This window comes from Schistocerca americana, chromosome X (genome assembly GCF_021461395.2).
Source record: "Schistocerca americana isolate TAMUIC-IGC-003095 chromosome X, iqSchAmer2.1, whole genome shotgun sequence".
Taxonomy (NCBI): domain Eukaryota; kingdom Metazoa; phylum Arthropoda; class Insecta; order Orthoptera; family Acrididae; genus Schistocerca; species Schistocerca americana.
Window position 1 is genome coordinate 922,135,035 of NC_060130.1, and position 21,867 is coordinate 922,156,901.

Consider the following 21,867-nt stretch of genomic DNA (forward strand, 5'->3'; position numbering starts at 1 on the left):
TGAACGCTTCATGGAACACAATTATGAGTTAATTATAAAACAAACGCATAAAACGCATAGGAACTGATTCCATGTAAATCTCCGCACACTATTCAACACTTACGGGAGAAACGACTTCCCCCACCGTGAGCACTGCTTGCTTTTTGGTTTACATACAGCCTGTTCCCTAATCTTTTCTCTTATGTGAGCAGACTAGATTACTTAACTGAACTCGGATTTACACAGTGGAGTTACCTTCAGTTTATTAAGTGAGTACATATCTACAGTTGTTAAGTGAGCTTTTATGTAAAATACATTCCTATAAACAATAACTGAGACTTAATATGCAAATGTGATGCCAGTCTCCTATGTAGTGTTGTTTGTGAAGTGGTAAGTGCGGTGACTTGTTGCTGTCTATCGTTGACAGCAGATTACTTACACTTAAGCGCCAAAGAAACTGGTATAGGCACGCGTATTCAAACACAGAGATACGTAAACAGGCAGAATACTTCGCTGCGGTCGGCTACGCGTGTATAAGACAACAAATATCTGGCGCAGTTGTTAGATCGGTTACTGCTGCTACAATGGCAGGTTATCAAGATTTAAATGAGTTTGAACGTGGTGTTACAGTCGGCACACGAGCGATGGGACACGGCATCTCCGAGATAGCAATGAAGCGGGGGGATTTTTCCGTACGACCATTTCTCCAGTGTACCGTGAATATCAGGAATCCGGTAAAACATCAAATCTCCGACATCGCCTCGGCCGGAAAAAGACCGTTCAAGAATGGGACCAACGAAGACTGGAGAGAATCGTTCGTGTGACAGAAGTGCAACCATTCAGAAAATTGCTGCAGATTCACAACTGGGCCATCAACAAGTGTCAGCGTGCGAATCATTCAACGAAACATCGCCCACTTGTGTACCCTTGAGGGCTGTACGACACACAGCTTTACACCTCGCATGAGCCCGTCAGCACTGACATTGGACTGTTGATGGCAGGAATCATATTGCCTGGTCGGACGAGTCTTGTATCTCTTCTGAATAGCTCGTTGCGAGGCATCCCAGATATGGTCAATAACGTTCATGTCTGGCAAGTTTGGTGGCCAGCGGAAGTTTTTAAACTCAGAAGAGTGTTCCTATAGACACTCTGTAGCAATTCTAGACGTGTGGTGCGTAGCATTGTCCTGCTGGATTTGCCGAAGTCCATCGGAATGCACTATGGATATGAATGGATATAGGTGATCAGATGCTTACGTACGTGTGACTTGCCAAAGTCGTATCTAGACGTATCATTGGTTCCATGTCACTCCAGCTGAACACGCACCATAGCATTGGGGAACCTCCACCAACTTGAACAGTCCCCTGCTGACATGAAGGGTCCAATGATTCATGACGTTGTCTCCATACACGTACCCGTACACATCCAGCCATCCATCCATACTCTCGATACACAACAGAACACAATTTTTCCGTTAACAAGGCTCTACTGCACTTTGATGAGGGACGCAAATTTAATATTATTCTCAGCCCGCTTCATTTAACAATAAACATTAATTTGTATCATCAAAACGGTATCTTTAATTATCTGCGTTTTTCTATCGTCTGCAGCGTGGGAACTATTTGTCCTAGATAAAAAATGAATTATATTTTTCTAGTAAATTTAATGTAATTTAATTTTGTACTGGGAAGCATTTTTGCTACATGCCGCGGTTTTCCATTTATTCAAAGAAGCAAAAAGAAAGTGACCTATAAATGCCCCACCCCCACGCTCACATGCTACTGGTCAAGACTTTTGTTAAGTTGTTCATGTCACTCCCTCCTAACACTGCAGGAAAATTGGCAAGTACAAGAATTTTTCCTCTAATTTTTCATTGTTGTCCGGACTATATTGTCAGCCCCACTTTGACAGCTGAGTCACCTGCTACTTAAGGGGCCCGCCCACCGTCCACTCCGAGTATCACATAACGTCACTTGTTGACAATTACGCATCATGCACTGATCGTCTTCAGTCCATCCTGCACGTGCGAGATGGAACAGCTGTAAGCACGTTAGAGCCACATTCTGGGATTCTGCGATCCAACCATTCTTCGTGTATCCTGATTTTGATTTCCTATGGTTTTCCTAAAGACTTTAATAGAGATGCTCAGATGATTCCTTTTAAAAGTAAACGACCAGTGTTCTTCAGCCATCATTTTCCATTCCGAGCCTGTGTTCCTACAAGAATGATGCCGTCGATGACGAGACGCTAAGCCTAAATACCATCTTCCAGTGAAGTGTCCTTCCTGTATAGGAAAACGTTCCTTGTAATGCCTCTGATGGAACTGAAAACGTCTACTAAGTTACTTCTTGTGAACGGTAACTGTCCTATAATGTATTCCCAAGTTATCTCGAACACTACTTTGGCTTCTGACAATGTCCCTTCGTTAATAATGACGTTCTGTATTCTAGGCACTACAGTGTGGAACCGCGCGACCGCTACGGTCGCAGGTTCGAATCCTGCCTCGGGCATGGATGTGTGTGATGTCCCTAAGTTAGTTAGGTTTAAGTAGTTCAAAGTTCTAGTGGACTGATGACCTCACAAGTTAAGTCCCATAGTGCTCAGAGCCATTTGAACGTTCTGTATTCGGTTTGCAAGGAAGCGTCCAGTCCAGTTGCATACCTATTTCGATACTCCGTCATGATGTGTTTTGTTTACTAGGCGATGTTATGAAACTCCATCGAAGGCTTTCCAGAAGTAAGTAATCGCTACATCAACCTGGTATGCGCCAACTGTAGAAATCTGACTTTCAGGAACAATAGAAATAGCTAGGTTTTATGCGATTGCTACTTGCAATACCATTGTTTTACTTACAGACGACTCCAGACGCAGATAAAATGGTTTCGATGATAAGTTTTATTGTACTGGATACATATGAAATTTTCCCAGCATATTTCTACTTTCAGTAATTTTCGGGTTTGCAACCGGATCCCATCAACATTCTGCCACGATATTTCGGCCCAGAGACGTCCAGCCATCCTCAGGTGAGTGGACGAAGTGCTGAAGAGAGCTGATGCAGTCAGGGTATTTATAGCGAATTCCGCGCATGCGAATCGTACTGGCGGTTTACGGCGCCTGCGTTAGGAGATGACATGCGTCTGTAAGTAAAAAAATGATACTGCAAGTAGCAATCGTATAAAACCTAGCTGCCCTCAGTGGTGAAGTAAGAACAATCTAATCGTTGAGTATAGACTAAGCATGTCGATTCCGTTGCGACCGCATAATTTTAATAATTGAATTCCCAATTTTATCCGGCTGAAAGCCGCTATCACGATTCATTAAATGATCAGCAAGACGTATTTCCACGGATTCTTTAATTAGAGAGTCCGAGAAGCTGGATACCAGTGCTAAAATTTGGTTTTGTTGTAATCCATTGAATTTCCCATGGAAATGAAATGCTCTGCTACTGCTGATTTTAAAGGTTGCCGCAGATGGGAGTTTCTTTCGTGTTCTACACAGCGTCCCTGGACGGTTTGTGTAGTTTGATATATACACTCCTGGAAATGGAAAAAAGAACACATTCACACCGGTGTGTCAGACCCACCATACTTGCTCCGGACGCTGCGAGAGGGCTGTACAAGCAATGATCACACGCACGGCACAGCGGACACACCAGGAACCGCGGTGTTGGCCGTCGAATGGCGCTAGCTGCGCAGCATTTGTGCACCGCCGCCGTCAGTGTCAGCCAGTTTGCCGTGGCATACGGAGCTCCATCGCAGTCTTTAACACTGGTAGCATGCCGCGACAGCGTGGACGTGAACCGTATGTGCAGCTGACGGACTTTGAGCGAGGGCGTATAGTGGGCATGCGGGAGGCCGGGTGGACGTACCGCCGAATTGCTCAACACGTGGGGCGTGAGGTCTCCACAGTACATCGATGTTGTCGCCAGTGGTCGGCGGAAGGGGCACGTGCCCGTCGACCTGGGACCGGACCGCAGCGACGCACGGATGCACACCAAGACCGTAGGATCCTACGCAGTGCCGTAGGGGACCGCACCGCCACTTCCCAGCAAATTAGGGACACTGTTGCTCCTGGGGTATCGGCGAGGACCATTCGCAACCGTCTCTATGAAGCTGGGCTACGGTCCCGCACGCCGTTAGGCCGTCTTCCGCTCGCGCCCCAACATCGTGCAGCCCGCCTCCAGTGGTGTCGCGACAGGCGTGAATGGAGGGACGAATGGAGACGTGTCGTCTTCAGCGATGAGAGTCGCTTCTGCCTTGGTGCCAATGATGGTCGTATGCGTGTTTGGCGCCGTGCAGGTGAGCGCCACAATCAGGACTGCATACGACCGAGGCACACATGGCCAACACCCGGCATCATGGTGTGGGGAGCGATCTCCTACACTGGCCGTACACCACTGGTGATCGTCGAGGGGACACTGAATAGTGCACGGTACATCCAAACCGTCATCGAACCCGTCGTTCTACCATTCCTAGACCGGCAAGGGAACTTGCTGTTCCAACAGGACAATGCACGTCCGCATGTATCCCGTGCCACCCAACGTGCTCTAGAAGGTGTAAGTCAACTACCCTGGCCAGCAAGATCTCCGGATCTGTCCCCCATTGAGCATGTTTGGGACTGGATGAAGCGTCGTCTCACGCGGTCTGCACGTCCAGCACGAACGCTGGTCCAACTGAGGCGCCAGGTGGAAATGGCATGGCAAGCCGTTCCACAGGACTACATCCAGCATCTTTACGATCGTCTCCATGAGAGAATAGCAGCCTGCATTGCTGCGAAAGGTGGATATACACTGTACTAGTGCCGACATTGTGCATGCTCTGTTGCCTGTGTCTATGTGCCTGTGGTTCTGTCAGTGTGATCATGTGATGTATCTGACCCCAGGAATGTGTCAATAAAGTTTCCCCTTCCTGGGACAATGAATTCACGGTGTTCTTATTTCATTTTCCAGGAGTGTATATGCAGAACCACACTCACGGGGAATTTTATAAACATCCGGCTTTCATTTGTAAATCGTCTTTAACGGATCCGGCCAAGGCCTTGCTCTCTGCTGGTGGACGGAAAATGACGTTAATATTATTCTTCGTAAGCAATCTTCCAATTTTAGAAGACACGTTCCCAGCATATGGAAAGAACGCAGCTGATTTGTAGTTGTCATCAGTCTCATCAGCGCGTTGCTTCTTGTAATTGTAATTGTGCATGGCCTTCCGTATTTGACACGAAGTATAGCCATTCTCTTTAAAAACCTTCTCTAGATGCACTAACCCTTCGGGAAGGCTATCAGCATCAGATGTTAAATACGCCCGAATTAAAGTACTAAGAGAACCGGCGGTTTGAGCGGGATGGTGGCAGCTGGACGCCTGAAGATATAGATCTGTATATGTGGGATTTCTGTACACAGAATGTCCCAAAGACCCATAATTCTTACGGCGTAGTAACACGTCTAGGGAGGGTAAAGTCCCATCTTTCTCAATCTCCATAGTAAACTTCATGTTCTCATGTAAAGAGTTTAAATGACAAAGGAATTTTTCAGTTCTTGTCCGCCATGAGGCCATACAACCAAAGTTTCTTCTACGCAACACCAGAAAACCGCAGGCTTTAAGATGGCAGACTCAAGAGCTTTCTCCTCAAAGTCTTCCATAAAAAGATTGGCTACTACAGGGGACAAGGGACTCCCCATGGCGACACCGTCAGTTTGTTAAAAAAATTTGTTATTACATAAAAAATAAGTTGAGGAGAGAGTATGTTCAAACAAAGCCGTCAAACCATCACTGAATAAGTTACCCATAAGATGTAACGAGTCAAATAAAAGCACTTTCGTAAAAAGTCAGAGCACATCGAAGATAACTAGTAAACCCGAGCTGCTCAACTTGACAGTCTTCAAACTTTTGATAAAATCCATTGAATTACGTATATGGTGGCAGCACTTACCCACATACGGCTTGAGTAAGGAGGCCTGATGTTTTGCAATCGAATAAGTAGAAGCACCAATATTTCTATCAGTCGCAGTGGAACGTAATCCTTGTGAATCTTGGGCAGCCCGTACAGTCTTGGAGGAACAGCATTGTGTGGTCTCAGCCTCTCGATAAATTGTTCTGGTAAAAAACTATCGTTCAAAAGAGTAGCAGTTTTTCTGGATATACGGCTCGTTGGGTACTTACCGATTTTGCTGTACATAGAATCACTTAGTTGACTATATATTTTCTCGTTGTAGGCTTCGCTTGTCAAAAGGACAGTAGCGTTACCCTTATCAGAAGGAGGTACGGCCGTACCAATATCTTCACGGAGGTTGCACAGAGCAGCTCTTTCCGCTGGAGTGATTTTTTTGAAATTTGTCTTATGGGACCAGAATGCTGAAGTCATCGGTCCCTACTCTTACACACTACTTAATCTGACTTAAACTAACTTACGCTAAGGACAACACACACACCCATGGCCGATGGAGGAATCGTACCTCCGACGTGGGGAGTCGCCAGGACCGTGACAAGACGCCCAAGACCGCACGGCAACCCCGCGCGGGCCGCTGGAGAGATGTTACTCCGTTGCGGCGCAATTTCCGCAAGATACGACACGGTTCACGTCGAACTTCATCTGCAGAATCCACCAGAGGATGGCCGGACGTCTCTGGGACTGCAATATCGTAACAGAATGTTGGGATCCGGCTGCAAACCCGAAAATTACTGGAAGTACTGGGTACAGTTATTTTGGCAATCAACACACCTTTATTTTATACAGTATACCAGAAGTTTTGAAATTCAAAACACACACACACACACACACACACACACACACACACACACACACAAACACACACACACGTGTGTAAAAGGTAGCCAGTACGAGCGAGCCCAATGTAACAATTTTAACTGCCCAGTCAAACAACAATACCAGATACGTCGCGGAGTAGCCGGAGTCCGTCAGCCCGTCAGCAATGTAGAAACACGAAGTCGAAATGGCGAGCTAGACATATACAATTCTTATGTCTAGTATGGATTTCAGAGGTCCGCAACTACGTCCGTATCACTTAAAGATATGCAGATAACTGGACTAGTGTAGTGGTCGGTCAGCTTTTAATCCCCGAGGGTGGCCACGGGAAACGGCTTTTGCAGCGCCACCTCCTACCCATATCCCTTTGTTTGGACCGACAAACAGTAACACGACAACAGTTGGGATACACTAGTGAGTAAGAGTTCTTTGCACTATGATTAGGAGAGATCTTGCACACATTTTATGCAAAATGAAGCAAATATCATAGACACATCTGTTCATTTTCATGAAGACTCACGGACACTACGACAGAACGGTGTATCAAGATGTATTTAACCGAGTTACTGTGTGTGACAATGATTGTCAATTAAAGGTTCTCATGTATAACTGGACAATGGTAATAAGGTCTAAACACCGTCCGTAACAAACCCTTGAAGTATTTTTTTTCGACCCGGCTCGCAGCGTAGAATACCTCATAATATGGTCAGCTGTAGATAGTTTAATTAGTAGTGCTTTTTTCTTACTACAAGCTTGTTTCAGCCTCAGCGCCATTGTCATGTAAACCCGTAGATGTTACTGATTGTGAGTCTACTTACGCTTATAAAAGTTGTACATTAAGGTCAGTTTACGTGTATACTTACGTCTAATTGGAATAGACGCCCATATTTCATCACTGAGTAAACTGTCGACTGTCTGTTATTGCTAGACAGTTGTAAGTAACATAATTTCTATTTGTGTAGAATTTTTTGTGAAAAGCTTTTGATAGCTGGACTGACAGTTTGTTCTCGTCGATGCCTCATTTTTACAACGTAATCTTTGGTAGTCCGTGTATAACACACTTCCTCCAGCAGAACAAATTACCTGTCAAGGGAAAAGCCACATATAACCCTACAAGTTACTATTAGTAAACAAGTAAATTCAGCTTAACAGCACATCTCGACTGTTGACCTTCGACAAAGTCCCACATCACCTGAATATTTTAAGACCACCGGCTATTGATAAAGTATTTAGTGCGACCGCATGCCACCCAAGTTAAACCATCACTTGAAAACTGTTGTTACTACTCCACGAACGCAACTGCATCAGCGTTCGTGTGAAATGAACTCCTCTTTTCACACCATCCGTTGGCTTCCAGCTGGTCTCTGGGCATACTGCAAGCGCTGCTTCTGTCAATAACACACACGACCATCTTATAGGTCCGCACCAATCGGCTGCAGTCTGTTCCTCTTCCAACTTACAGTCTTTCTTAAATCTATTTATAAATAAAATTTAATGCCTAATGAAATGGAATGTTTAATAAACGGGCCACTGTGCATTGCCTTATACTACTACAATAAAAGTATAAAAGTATTTACATTATTTAGAAGTTCAGTTCCTTCTGGTTCGAACAGTACTCGACAACATGTGGTACATTAAGTAATTTCATATAAATATTCAATAACATACTTCCGCTAGAGTTGTAAAGCTATCATAACACTCTGTAGACTGTCGTAAGCGTAGTCTACGGTGGGTTTCGTAGTAGCATTAGTCGCTTAAGATCGTAACCGCGTTACACGCACTCTAAGTGGGATGCATGCCTGTCGGACATCAACTCATTTCAGTCACTTTGTTTGTGTATGCGAGCAATGTCTTCCTAGATTACACTAGAAACTGGAAGTGCTGAACCATCTAGAAATTGAGCGAGGATGTACACTCCTGGAAATTGAAATAAGAACACCGTGAATTCATTGTCCCAGGAAGGGGAAACTTTATTGACACATTCCTGGGGTCAGATACATCACATGATCACACTGACAGAACCACAGGCACATAGACACAGGCAACAGAGCATGCACAATGTCGGCACTAGTACAGTGTATATCCACCTTTCGCAGCAATGCAGGCTGCTATTCTCCCATGGAGACGATCGTAGAGATGCTGGATGTAGTCCTGTGGAACGGCTTGCCATGCCATTTCCACCTGGCGCCTCAGTTGGACCAGCGTTCGTGCTGGACGTGCAGACCGCGTGAGACGACGCTTCATCCAGTCCCAAACATGCTCAATGGGGGACAGATCCGGAGATCTTGCTGGCCAGGGTAGTTGACGTACACCTTCTAGAGCACGTTGGGTGGCACGGGATACATGCGGACGTGCATTGTCCTGTTGGAACACCAAGTTCCCTTGCCGGTCTAGGAATGGTAGAACGACGGGTTCGATGACGGTTTGGATGTACCGTGCACTATTCAGTGTCCCCTCGACGATCACCAGTGGTGTACGGCTAGTGTAGGAGATCGCTCCCCACACCATGATGCCGGGTGTTGGCCCTGTGTGCCTCGGTCGTATGCAGTCCTGATTGTGGCGCTCACCTGCACGGCGCCAAACACGCATACGACCATCATTGGCACCAAGGCAGAAGCGACTCTCATCGCTGAAGACGACACGTCTCCATTCGTCCCTCCATTCACGCCTGTCGCGACACCACTGGAGGCGGGCTGCACGATGTTGGGGCGTGAGCGGAAGACGGCCTAACGGTGTGCGGGACCGTAGCCCAGCTTCATGGAGACGGTTGCGAATGGTCCTCGCCGATACCCCAGGAGCAACAGTGTCCCTAATTTGCTGGGAAGTGGCGGTGCGGTCCCCTACGGCACTGCGTAGGATCCTACGGTCTTGGCGTGCATCCGTGCGTCGCTGCGGTCCGGTCCCAGGTCGACGGGCACGTGCACCTTCCGCCGACCACTGGCGACAACATCGATGTACTGTGGAGACCTCACGCCCCACGTGTTGAGCAATTCGGCGGTACGTCCACCCGGCCTCCCGCATGCCCACTATACGCCCTCGCTCAAAGTCCGTCAACTGCACATACGGTTCACGTCCACGCTGTCGCGGCATGCTACCGGTGTTAAAGACTGTGATGGAGCTCCGTATGCCACGGAAAACTGGCTGACACTGACGGCGGCGGTGCACAAATGCTGCGCAGCTAGCGCCATTCGACGGCCAACACCGCGGTTCCTGGTGTGTCCGCTGTGCCGTGCGTGTGATCATTGCTTGTACAGCCCTCTCGCAGTGTCCGGAGCAAGTATGGTGGGTCTGACACACCGGTGTCAATGTGTTCTTTTTTCCATTTCCAGGAGTGTATAAAGGGCCGCCTAGCGTAAGAAACATTTTTATTCTACAGAGTAATCTTCAAGTTCTAACCCTACTACCTCTCCAGCTAATTAGGCTTTTCTATATGACCGTGTACCTAAAGTGCCTAATATGTGGGAAAAAGGCATCTACTCCGAAGAATAATGCAGACCCGAGAGAAGTAGATGAAGTTATAACCGAATCGCCACTGCTCATTATTTGAGCAATGACGATTAGACACAAAGTTCGGTTAACTTTATAAATTTTTATTACGTAAACTAATTCTTGATTAGGGTAGTTAATTGAAAATTTTGAAAAAAGGTTTTCAAAGTATGTTTTTAATTAAAAGAGCCAACGGTCGCCACTTTCTCACCGGAAGAAGAATAATTAAACTGGAATTGAACTTTATACTCATAAGCAATCTTAATTAAGATTAGTTATTGGGGTCATAACGTAGGAACAGTACCAAACGCACACTTTCAAGTACTTCACACCACACATGTCACAGTAATCAAATAATAATCAAATAGCAAACACATGCAACATATTATATTAATTTTCAAAGATCAATGAAAGTAAGATTGTTTACTGGCAGTGGACAGAAATTTTTATTGCGTTACTCACCGTACTACTGACTGTCGTAACTGTAGCAAGCAGAAAGATTGTTTGAATTTACTCATTGGTAAGGACTGTCATTTACCTAGCTGCTACTCAGATATTTCTTTGTAATAAGAGTTATAAATTATGCCACAAGCTATAAATTATAACTGTGCTTTGACAGTGAAATTCAGTGTCCAAGTTACGTTAAGTTCAACAATCAATTATTTATTATGAAAGTTCCTCTATTTCTAGCAAATGAATCAATACTGACTTTTGCATTATCCTATTTCTGACATTATTCATACTACAGCTAAAGATTTCATTATTACGTAACTGTCCTAAAGTTGGAAAAATTATGTTTTGGTGATCTAATACATTAATGTTCTCTTCATTTTCATTTCATTTTCTGATTATCTCGGTTCTTACAAAGGAATAGGATGAATACTACTTGAATAATGACTTAGGAAAATTATTTACGTGACAATATGAACGAAAACAATGTTATTTAAGCAATAAAATTCCAACTACATTAGTCAGGATATTACACTCCTAGTTACAAAAAGTCGACATTTTACTTCACTTCATGATGCCGTTGGTTAGTCAAGTGGCTTCATTTAGGAGTAAAGTGGGGAACAGGTTGATCTCCGCGCTATACCATAGCCAAATAATAAGGGCCCACAGTACTCTTTATGTTATGTGAATTACTCTTGCTGCATTTGTACTGTGTCCAATAAATAATATGCCATCCGCCAAACAACCATTTCATTTTTCACTGCTCCGCACTTTTGCATAACCGCACCGGCGAATACACACAACCAACTGCACCAACCGTCTCCTAAGGACTCCGAACTGCGACGTTTTTGGCGCGCTCCACGCCCAGCGATAATGCATTTGCAATTTACTACAAACTTTGACAATATCTTTTCCCTGACTAGCCAGCGTGTCTATTTACAAAATGTTAACATTCAATGTGTATTCTCTTTCTCAAATAACAAACAGCATTTATAACTTGACAACATATTCTCAATACTAATATTCAGCACAACTAATAATACAAACTTCGTAAAATACGTAAAAAAAGTATGATCATCCACAGAGTAGTGATGTTATAAAGTCTCTTACTTGAAAATATGCAGTGTTTACAGCAACATTGGAACTGTCAATGTTTAATTCAGGTTTCATTCGAAACTTTTTGATTTGGAAGTTGAAACAGAAGCATTCTGTAAAAAAATTAGAAAATACAGATTCATCAAATAGCGCTAGAAAATTCAACTTCTTGAAAAAAACTAAAGTTAGAAAAAGCAATACAAAAATGTATGAAACACTGCTTCAATACTTCATCGTGCTTATATAAAACATATTTCTCTTATATATACACAAATTTCACACTTATCAATAACAACAGGAAATTCTTGAATTTTATCATGGTGAGGAACGTTTTATTTAGTACAAAATAACATCAGTAAGTTACATAGATTTTTCCTATTTGTACATGTAATCTGTACTTGTATCAGAAGTAACTGCTTTGGTTACATAAAAGTGCAGAAGCTACGCCATCAACGAATTTTAATTACATATGAAATGCAGTTTGTTTTGCAAGGATATGAAGTACACAATGGACAAACAAATAATAAAAAAAACAATAACAGTCGTCTGCTCCCATTTTCTCTCTCATACATTCAATTATGTTTCTTTCCTACAAATGCTACCAATTATACCGGTAATCCTTCCATTTACTACGCCATTTATGTTCTGTACCGAAACTATCGAACCGTACTTTTGGTAGAGCGCAACACTAGCTTCCGCACAGGGCGTTATTAAAGAAATAATTAGCAACTAAAAAACATTGATGACTCATGATGAAAGTATCATGATGTCTTCAGTAATTGTGTTCATGCGGAGGACATGATGATCTGGCGCTGGTTTTCCTTAAATCTACGTTATAACTTAACCCTATATTGAATCTGGCTGTGTAGTTTTATGATGGACAGCTAGAGTGCCAGGCTACGGTCTGATAGACTGTCTGTCGAGATAGGGCTTAACGCTCACTTATCGTTAAACTTTGTTTAGTTCTCCATTGATTTGGTTGCATTCAAAAACTAACTTCCGTATTATTGGAGATATCACAGATATCAGTATTTCAATAGAATCGTTATGACCGCTTGTTTGGTGTACTTAGATTAGTTCTACAGTGATCGGTTGAATTACTATTGAGTCTTTAATATTTTGATATTCATTTTTTGAAGAGAAACAGAAGTTTAAATCCTTAGACCAGACCAAGCATCCTGTCCACCGTTGTTCCCTTAACGAGCATTGAACAGCCCGCATTGTACCTGGACTGATCAGTCCTTCGTATCAACTCAGTAACCGTCGCTGGATTACGAACCACTCGGTGCTGCTCGAGCTGGCGGCTGGAACGACACTGCTGCGGCCAAACAGTACTTTCATGCTCTCAAGACTTTAAGATCTTAACTTAGCTCTCTGGGCCTTCTCCAGCATATGCGTTATGTTAGATACTGACGATATCATTTCATATTGATGTGATCATTTTCCTCAATGTATGCACGTTTCGCATGTCGACTTCGATATTTTATTAACACCTCAAACAATAATTTGTTGTAGGAAGTTTGGATAGCCTTGTTGACCATACGGCAAACCATCTAAGACCCAAGACAGGATACACTGAACATGCGGCAAGGTTTCGACAAATAATTATAAGTTCACGTAAGGCATAACGTGGGTTCATGATGTGAAGACTAGAAATATACTCTGTAGGAATCAGCATGGGTTTCGAAAAAGACGATCGTGTGAAATCCAGCTCACGCTATTCATCCACGAGACTCAGAGGACCATAGACACGGGTTCCCTGGTAGATGCCGTGCTTCTTGATTTCCGCGAGGCGTTCTATACAGTTCCCCACAGTCGTTTAATAAACAAAGTAAGAGCATATGGACTATCAGACCAATTGTGTGATTGGATTGAAGAGTTCCTAAATAACAGAACGCAATATGTCATTCTCAATGGAGAGAAGTCTTCCGAAGTAAGAGTGATTTCAAGTGTGCCGCAGGGAAGCGTCGTAGGACCGTTGCTATTCACAATATACATAAATGACCTTGTGGATAACATCGGAAGTTCACTGAGGCCTTTTGCGGATGATGCTGTAGTATATCGAGAGGTTGTAACAATGGAAAATTGTACTGAAATGCAGGGGGATCTGCAACGAACTGACGCATGCTGCAGAGAATGGCAATTGAATCTCAATGTAGACAAGTGTAATGTGCTGTGAATACATAGAAAGAAAGATCCTTTATCATTTAGCTACAATATAGCAGTTCAGCAACTGAAAGCAGTTAATTCTATAAATTATCTGGTAGTAGGCATTAGGCGTGATTTAAAATAGAATCATCATATAAAGTTGATCGTCGGTAAAGCAGATGCCAAACAGAGATTCATTGGAAGAATCCTAAGGAAATGCAATCCGAAAACAAAGGAAGTAGGTTACAGTACGCTTGTTCGCCCACTGCTTGAATATTGCTCACCAGTGTGGGATCCGTACCAGATAGGATTGATAGAGGAGATAGAGAAGATCCAACGGTGAGCAGCGCGCTTCGTTGCAGGATCATTTAGTAATCGCGAAAGCGTTACGGAGAAAATAGATAAACTCCAGTGGAAGACTCTGCAAGAGAGACGCCCGGTAGCTCGGTACGGGCTTTTGTTGACGTTTCGAGAACATACCTTCACCGAGGAGTCAAGCAGTATATTGCTTCCTGCTACGTATATCTCGCGAAGAGACCATGAGGATAAAATCAGAGAGATTAGAGCCTACACAGAGGCATACCGACAATCTTTCTTTCCACGAACAATACGAGACTGGAATAGAAGGCAGAACCGATAGAGGTACTCAAAGTACCCTCCGCCACAAACCGTCAGGTGGCTTGCGGAGTATGGATGTAGATGTAGATATTGGCACCAAATTTCACCACTAGCCTGCCCAACGTCGCAGTGGACGAGTCACATGATGCGAAGGTCGTCACACCCCCTCTTACCGGCACATTACCCTCTCTTTTGACGGCTCTGCAATGCGGGTCATAACCACGACGCCCCGTGTGATTTTCTTTTAGTGGCCAAAGAAAACATTTCAGACACACCACCACTCAGAATAGACATGAAAAGGCCTTACGGGGTGACATAAAGAGCGTCAATGAAACCACCCCTTCCCTTGAGGCGCTGAATCCCAAACTTTGCGCGATCGAAAACGATCGTTTCCATTGCGCTGAGCAACAGGACGAAGTTCTTGATAACCTTTGACATTGCTGACACCCCGGAAGAATCAGTCCTCCGTCGCAGATGCTTCAAAAGAAGGGATGACGTGTGGATAATAGGGGGCGTGATGACCTTCGCTCGTGTGACACATCTACGGTGCCATTGGGCAGAGTTGCGGTGAAATTTGGTGGCAGCGTGACATCATTTACCAGCCTTACATCTCATGTGAACCACTGAGCCCTGGTCTTGGTTTCGCATGCGTCGACTTCTTTCTATTTGAATCGTTACCGAGACCGAGGGTGACTTTGCAGGGCTCCATGCTTTTGCACCATTACAGAGGAAGCTCGTAGGCATTTTTGGGATAAATTTCAAACTTATGCGTCGCAATGGGAGACAATTACGTTTTTTCGAAAAATTGATCCATTAATTGTGTTGTGCAGTGTAGTTGTTACGTGAAAGAGTGAGAGCAGTCCTGTTGTCGCGTTATAGTTGGACGAGTCATGTGACTGGGATCTACTTCAGACTGTCGGCACATCAGTCTAGTGCAATCTAGTGCAATCGCAAGAAGAGCGATTTCAGCGCTTCCGATTTCAGCCACGTCATTAGTGCCCGCCGCACGGGACGCAGACTTCAAGACTGGCTTTTGACGCGCAACCGTGTCAAGGAACTTCTGTGCGCACCACGGTTCGGGTAAAACCCCATCTGTAAGAGCCGTGGTTAGGAAAGTGTAGGTGACATGATTCCCGGCTGACTTTAGGAGATTGCATCAGCGGAAAACAGCACCACTGTGCTCCAGATCTTTCATCAGTTTATTACTGGATAACAAGAAGCACCTCCCCGTCATGCCGCACAGATTGCTCTACATCACAGGTGTAGGCCTGATAACCGCACAGAGGTGAAAATAGCTGTAGAATCACTGCCGTTAGACGCACTGAACGTGAAAAAATTCCGCCTAGATTGATGGCGTTTGCTAAACATAGGCACACACGAATGGTATGGTACAATTAGATACGGATGCATGTCAAGTAGTCCATCCCATTTGCTGCCAAGTTAGCGTTCAGCTGGATGATAGTGGTAGCCTGGTGTGGTGTACATTTACACAGGATGAAATGAGTTCACGTGTTTGCCTACACCAACCTCCAGTATTCCTGTACCTTCAGTGAAATAAATCACCACCATGCAGCTCCAAAATGCTGTCCAAAGAGCTCGTCATCCACTCCATTAACATAAGGTTTGCCGGCCACGGTGGTCTAGCGGTTCTAGGCGCTCAGTCCGGAGCCGCGCGACTGCTACGGTCGCAGGTTCGAATCCTGCCTCGGGCATGGATGTGTGTGATGCCCTTAGGTTAGTTAGGTTTAAGTAGTTCTAAGTTCTAGGGGACTGATGACCATAGACGTTAAGTCCCATAGTGCTCAGAGCCATTTGAACCATTTTTGAACATAAGGTTGCTCGGGTGGGCCACGAGATAACTTGATCTGAATGCTATTGAGCAAATCTGATGCTCTAGCATGCATGACGTGTTTACCTTTATCTCCGCTCCGATGGTTGTCCGTTGCGTATGTGTGGTGGTAGTGGTGTCACGGATCATATCGCTTTCGGTGAACGTGCAGAGACACGTCGCAGAAGTCATCATAGCAAAATGGTATGCCGTACTTTACCAGGTAGTTGTCTCTAATTTAGTGCTTGCGAGCGTAAAATATCAAGGTTCCTCTTCTGTGATAAACCATTTCAGCAGCTCTGAACGTATGTTCCTTCCATCCTGAAATGCTCCGTTTTATGACCGTGATACTTTGAGGATGAAGTCATAATGCTGCAGAAGTGTGCACTCGACGGATTTACGCATGCCGGTAGTGACAGAAATGCTGCCTGTTACACAGATAGCACGTCAGAAAAGGCGCAGTTCGGTGACCCAGTTTACGGCTATAAGAAACAGAAGCTGACAACAGAGAAAATACTTCTCTGTAGGCTGCTGTTTTATACGAGGAACCATGAAAACGTACGTTACACTTTATTATGGCATGCCAAGTTACTGCCACTGAATGCAGCACTAGACTTCTCATAGACACAGAGATATGACACTATTCAACGTAGTCACCAAGTCTCAGGCAGTCGAGACATTCAGTTCCTCCATGATGGAAACGCGGTCCTTGGTTACGTAGCCATTTTAGAGCCTCTGTGTGAACGTCCTCATTGTTGGAAAATCTCAGCGATTGCTGCGAATCATTTCCTCTACTACCTGTACATTGATGTCGGTGATCGACGTCGATGGCCTCCCTTCCGGATCAGCATCACCCACGTCTTTGGGCCACTGGGCCAATTGTTGTAACCATTTCTCTACAACTGAATGCAATAGTGCATTTGGTCCATATACCGCCAGAATTTAATGGTGAATCCATGTGCAATTTACATGCTTTGGTAACAAGAATCGTACTGACCCGCGTACTTCAACTTCGGATTACGTTTATAACTTCCACGTTTTTCGCGTGAACACAGTGATGCATCTGTTATCCGTACCGCAGCAGAACTGTCTCTGCAGGAAACCCGGAACATGTTGTCTCTTCTGACAGTCGTCATTCATGTTGTGCAATGGTCTTAGGATGGGACGACATGTGTAACTGACTTCGTGTAGTCCCTACGTATAGGGACCATAGAGCCAGCATCGATCTCCTGATTTTGTGCTTCGAACTGTTTCTTACATGATATTTGGACTCCCAGTGTTCTTGTTGACAAGATATGCCTACTGTCGTACAGTAGACTCAATAGTTTATAATGCAGTCTTTTTTGGTTCAAGTTACAGCAACCCCATGCGATATGAACACTAGGTACTCTCGCTCAGAGGAACGAGCCCTACATCGTGCAAATTAAATTGCATTGCAGCCATTCCTCTGCACACTCAGTACACTGAAGGAGTACAGACTCTACTAACGTAGTTGTTTAGATACTGTAGTATTCACCCACTATCTTTGACTCCAAATTCAGGCCATTTCATTACGAGCTAAGTTTCTTGCGTCTTCGTTAAAACATTTCAGGGGAGTGCAAAAGTTTTCGCTTGAACACGGCTGTGAATCAACATTCCAAACATTCCCGTAAAATGGAGGTGTCCTGAGTCTTTAATGATGAAAATCATATTTCCTTCGAAAGAAATGTTCAGTGCCTTCGAAATGTGTTTCTTGTTTTCGAACGCACATTTGATGTCACTTTGGGACAGTAGAAAAGAGTGAAAATACTAAGTACTACGGGGTGCTAAAAAAAGGTACGGCCAAACTTTCAGGAGACATTCCTCACACACAAATAAAGAAAAGATATTATGTGGACATGTGTCCGGAAACGCGTAATTTCCATGTTGGAGTTCATTTCAATTTCGTCAGTATGTACTGTACTTCCTCGATTCACCGCCAGTTGGCCCAATTGAAGGAAGGTAATGTTGACTTCGGCGCTTGTGTTGACATGCGACTCATTGTTCTACAGTACTAGCATCAAGCACATCAGTACATAGCATCAACAGGTTAGTGTTCATCACGAACGTGGTTTTGCAGTCAGTGCAATGTTTGCAAATGCGGAGTTGGCAGATGCCCATTTGATGTATGGATTAGCACGGGGCAATAGCCGTGGCGCGGTACGTTTGTATCGAGACAGATTTCCAGAACGAAGGTGTCCCGACAGGAAGACGTTCGAAGCAATTGATCGGCGTCTTAGGGAGCACGGAACATTCCAGCCTATGACTCGCGACTGGGGAAGACTTAGAACGACGAGGACACCTGTAATGGACGAGGCAATTCTTCGTGCGGGTGACGATAACCCTAATGTCAGCGTCAGAGAAGTCGCTGCTGTACAAGGTAACGTTGACCACGTCACTGTATGGAGAGTGCTACGGGAGAACCAGTTGTTTCCGTACCATGTACAGCGTGTTCAGGCACTATCAGCAGCTGATTGGCCTCCACGGGTACACTTCTGCGACTGGTTCATCCAACAATGGTCAATCCTCATTTCAGTGCAAGTGTTCTCTTTACGGATGAGGCTTCATTCCAGCGCGATCAAATTGTAAATTTCACAATCAACATGTGTGGGCTGACGAGAATCCGCACGCAATTGTGCAATCACGTCATCAACACAGATTTTCTGTGAACGTTTGGGCAGGCATTGTTGGTGATGTCTTGATTGGGCCCCATGTTCTTCCACCTACGCTCAATGGAGCACGTTATCATGATTTCACACGGGATACTCTACTTTTGCTGCTAGAATACGTGCCTTTAACAAGTACGACACAGCATGTGGTTCATGCACGATGGAGCTCCTGCACATTTCAGTCGAAGTGTTCGTACGCTTCTCAACAACAAATTCGGTGACCGATGGATTGGTAGAGGCGGACCAATTCCATGGCCTCCACGCTCTCCTGACCTCAACCCTCTTGACTTTCATTTATGGGGGCATTTGAAAGCTTTTGTCTACGCAACCCCGGTAACAAATGTAGAGACTCTTCGTGCTCGTATTGTGGACGGCTGTGATACAATACGCCATTCTCCAGGGCTGCATTAGCGTATCAGGGATTCCATGCGACGGAGGTTGGATGCATGTATCCTCGCTAACGGAGGACATTTTGAACATTTCCTGTAACAAAGTGTTTGAAGTCACGCTGTTACGTTCTGTTGCTGTGTGTTTCCATTCCATGATTAATGTGATTTGAAGAGAAGTAATAAAATGAGTTCTAACATAGAAAGTAAGCGTTTCCGGACACAGGTCCACATAACATATTTTCTTTCTTTGCATATGAGGAATGTTTCGTGAAAGTTTGGCCGTACCTTTTTGTAACACCCTGTATATGTTAGACTAATAAACGAGTTATTACCCGTACAACTAACCATTACTTCTGCTCTTCTTAGGTAACTGACTGCCGCAACAGGAAGGGCATGCGGCCCCATTGTGTACAGTTGAGCCTGTACTAGACGGGATGAACGCTAATGAAAAAAAGGAGAAGAAAAATTGAATGTGGCAAAGTTTTAGTCCCGGCCCGGTACAGAGTATAAATTTCTGTGGAAAGTTCAAAACAGCGTACAGTCATCTGCAGAATCACAGTTTCACTTCGGAGACAGCCTGTAGATCACAGCTAAGTCGTTATAGCGTACATGCTGCTGCTGTGTGAAATTTCCATTCATAAACATAAAGCATTTATCGTCAAATTTTGTATTTCCTATTCACTTAAGTCCTGATTAATTCCCTCATATTTCGGCTGATTTATGAACACAATTTGAAAGTGAACAGATGATCTGAAAGTAATCATAAGAAGATAACTAACATTGATAACATTCCTATCGGAAAAAAAGAATGAAAGAACAGAGAGAGATACAAAACCACATGATGGTTCAAATACGCGTCCGCCATCCAGATACTGGAATAGTGCCTTTGAAAAGGCACTGCCGTTTCGTTCCTCATACTTGAAACCACTTGAGCTTGACCTCCTTCACAAAGACGTCTTTATCGACGGGACATAAAATGCTAACCTTCCTCCCTCCCTTACTTCCTCCCTTCCCATCACCAAAAAGATTTTTCTTTCTGCCAGGGATTATCTTTCTATTCATTTCTTCGTGCAATAAATATATCTACATTCTGACGAAATTAGAGGGGGAGTTTCGAAATTAATCAAGGAGTACTAAGCAGTATTTATATCCCTTGTCTCAGGTTCCCACGAAATTCTAGTATACTGCTCCGTTAACTGTGTTACCACTCTAAAATGATTTTCGACGCCTGAAGTAAAAGGGGAAAAAGGAGTCAAGCCGCTGTTATAACTTTTTTAACGGAAATTTCTTACCAGCTAAAGCACTTTTAGCTCCAGGAAGTAGCAGACGTGGAGGGAGCCAGACCGGATGAATAAGAGGCGTGTGCAACAACTTCAGCCCAAGTTAGTAAAGTTTGGCCGGTGTCGGTGCAGCGTACAGGAAGACTCTGCTTCATAACTGAGTAACGCATGCGTCCATTCCATACTCTCTCCTGTAATATTCTATTATAACTGCATTTATAGTAAAGTTTTGGATGATGATCGCCGTGATGGGCTTTTCTAGGGGCTGATAGATACCGTCACAGAATTAGCATATGAGAAAACCATGGGAACAGTTTACTAGAGTGAACTATATGAGTAATGACTATGCTATCTGCAACGTGCCAACTGATGGTAAAAGATGCATTATATCGTAACAGTGGGTGGTAATGGGAAACTGTAACAGTTCCTATAGATTTGCGTATAAGTGAAAATTAGTTTTTGCTTATCATTCACTGTCTCACAACGCAAGCGAAGTGCAGTAGTAATAAGACTTTCTCATTACAGAAAATAAAATAGTTAGCAAGGCTGTGGGAAAAGAACTTTGTATACTGGTGCTAAATGTTCTTTTTATTGGTTACAATCATAAAGGTCACTAAACCAATGTTTAAACAGTTCTTCAGTCATGGTCGCACAGTTGTGTTACACTTTAAAATCATGTAGTGTGAGACTATCCTAACGAAAAGGAAACGAATACAACAGACATTAATTTAATTCCTACCATGGTGTCAACTTAATTTCCTGTACTCAACTTCTCTTGAAATGCTCTACAAGAACGTATAGCAAGCCTTTGGTGGCCATTTTCTTGACGTATGTACCAGTAACGTTTGGCATTGACTTAGGTAAATCAGAGGTTTCAAATAACACCCACTGTGGAATTCGATCATTCCTGATATTTGAAAAAGTCACCTTGTAGCTGAAATAGAGTGACTTGGTTTTGTGTAACACACTTTCGCTATTTTGGAATGAGTATTATTATAGCCAAGATAGACACGAAGCCCACACCCATCACAGTAGTACAAATTTATGTGCCAACTAGCTCCGCAGATCATGAAGATATTGAGGAAATGTATGATAAAATATTACAAATTATTCAGATAGTTAATGGGGACGAAAATTTAATAACC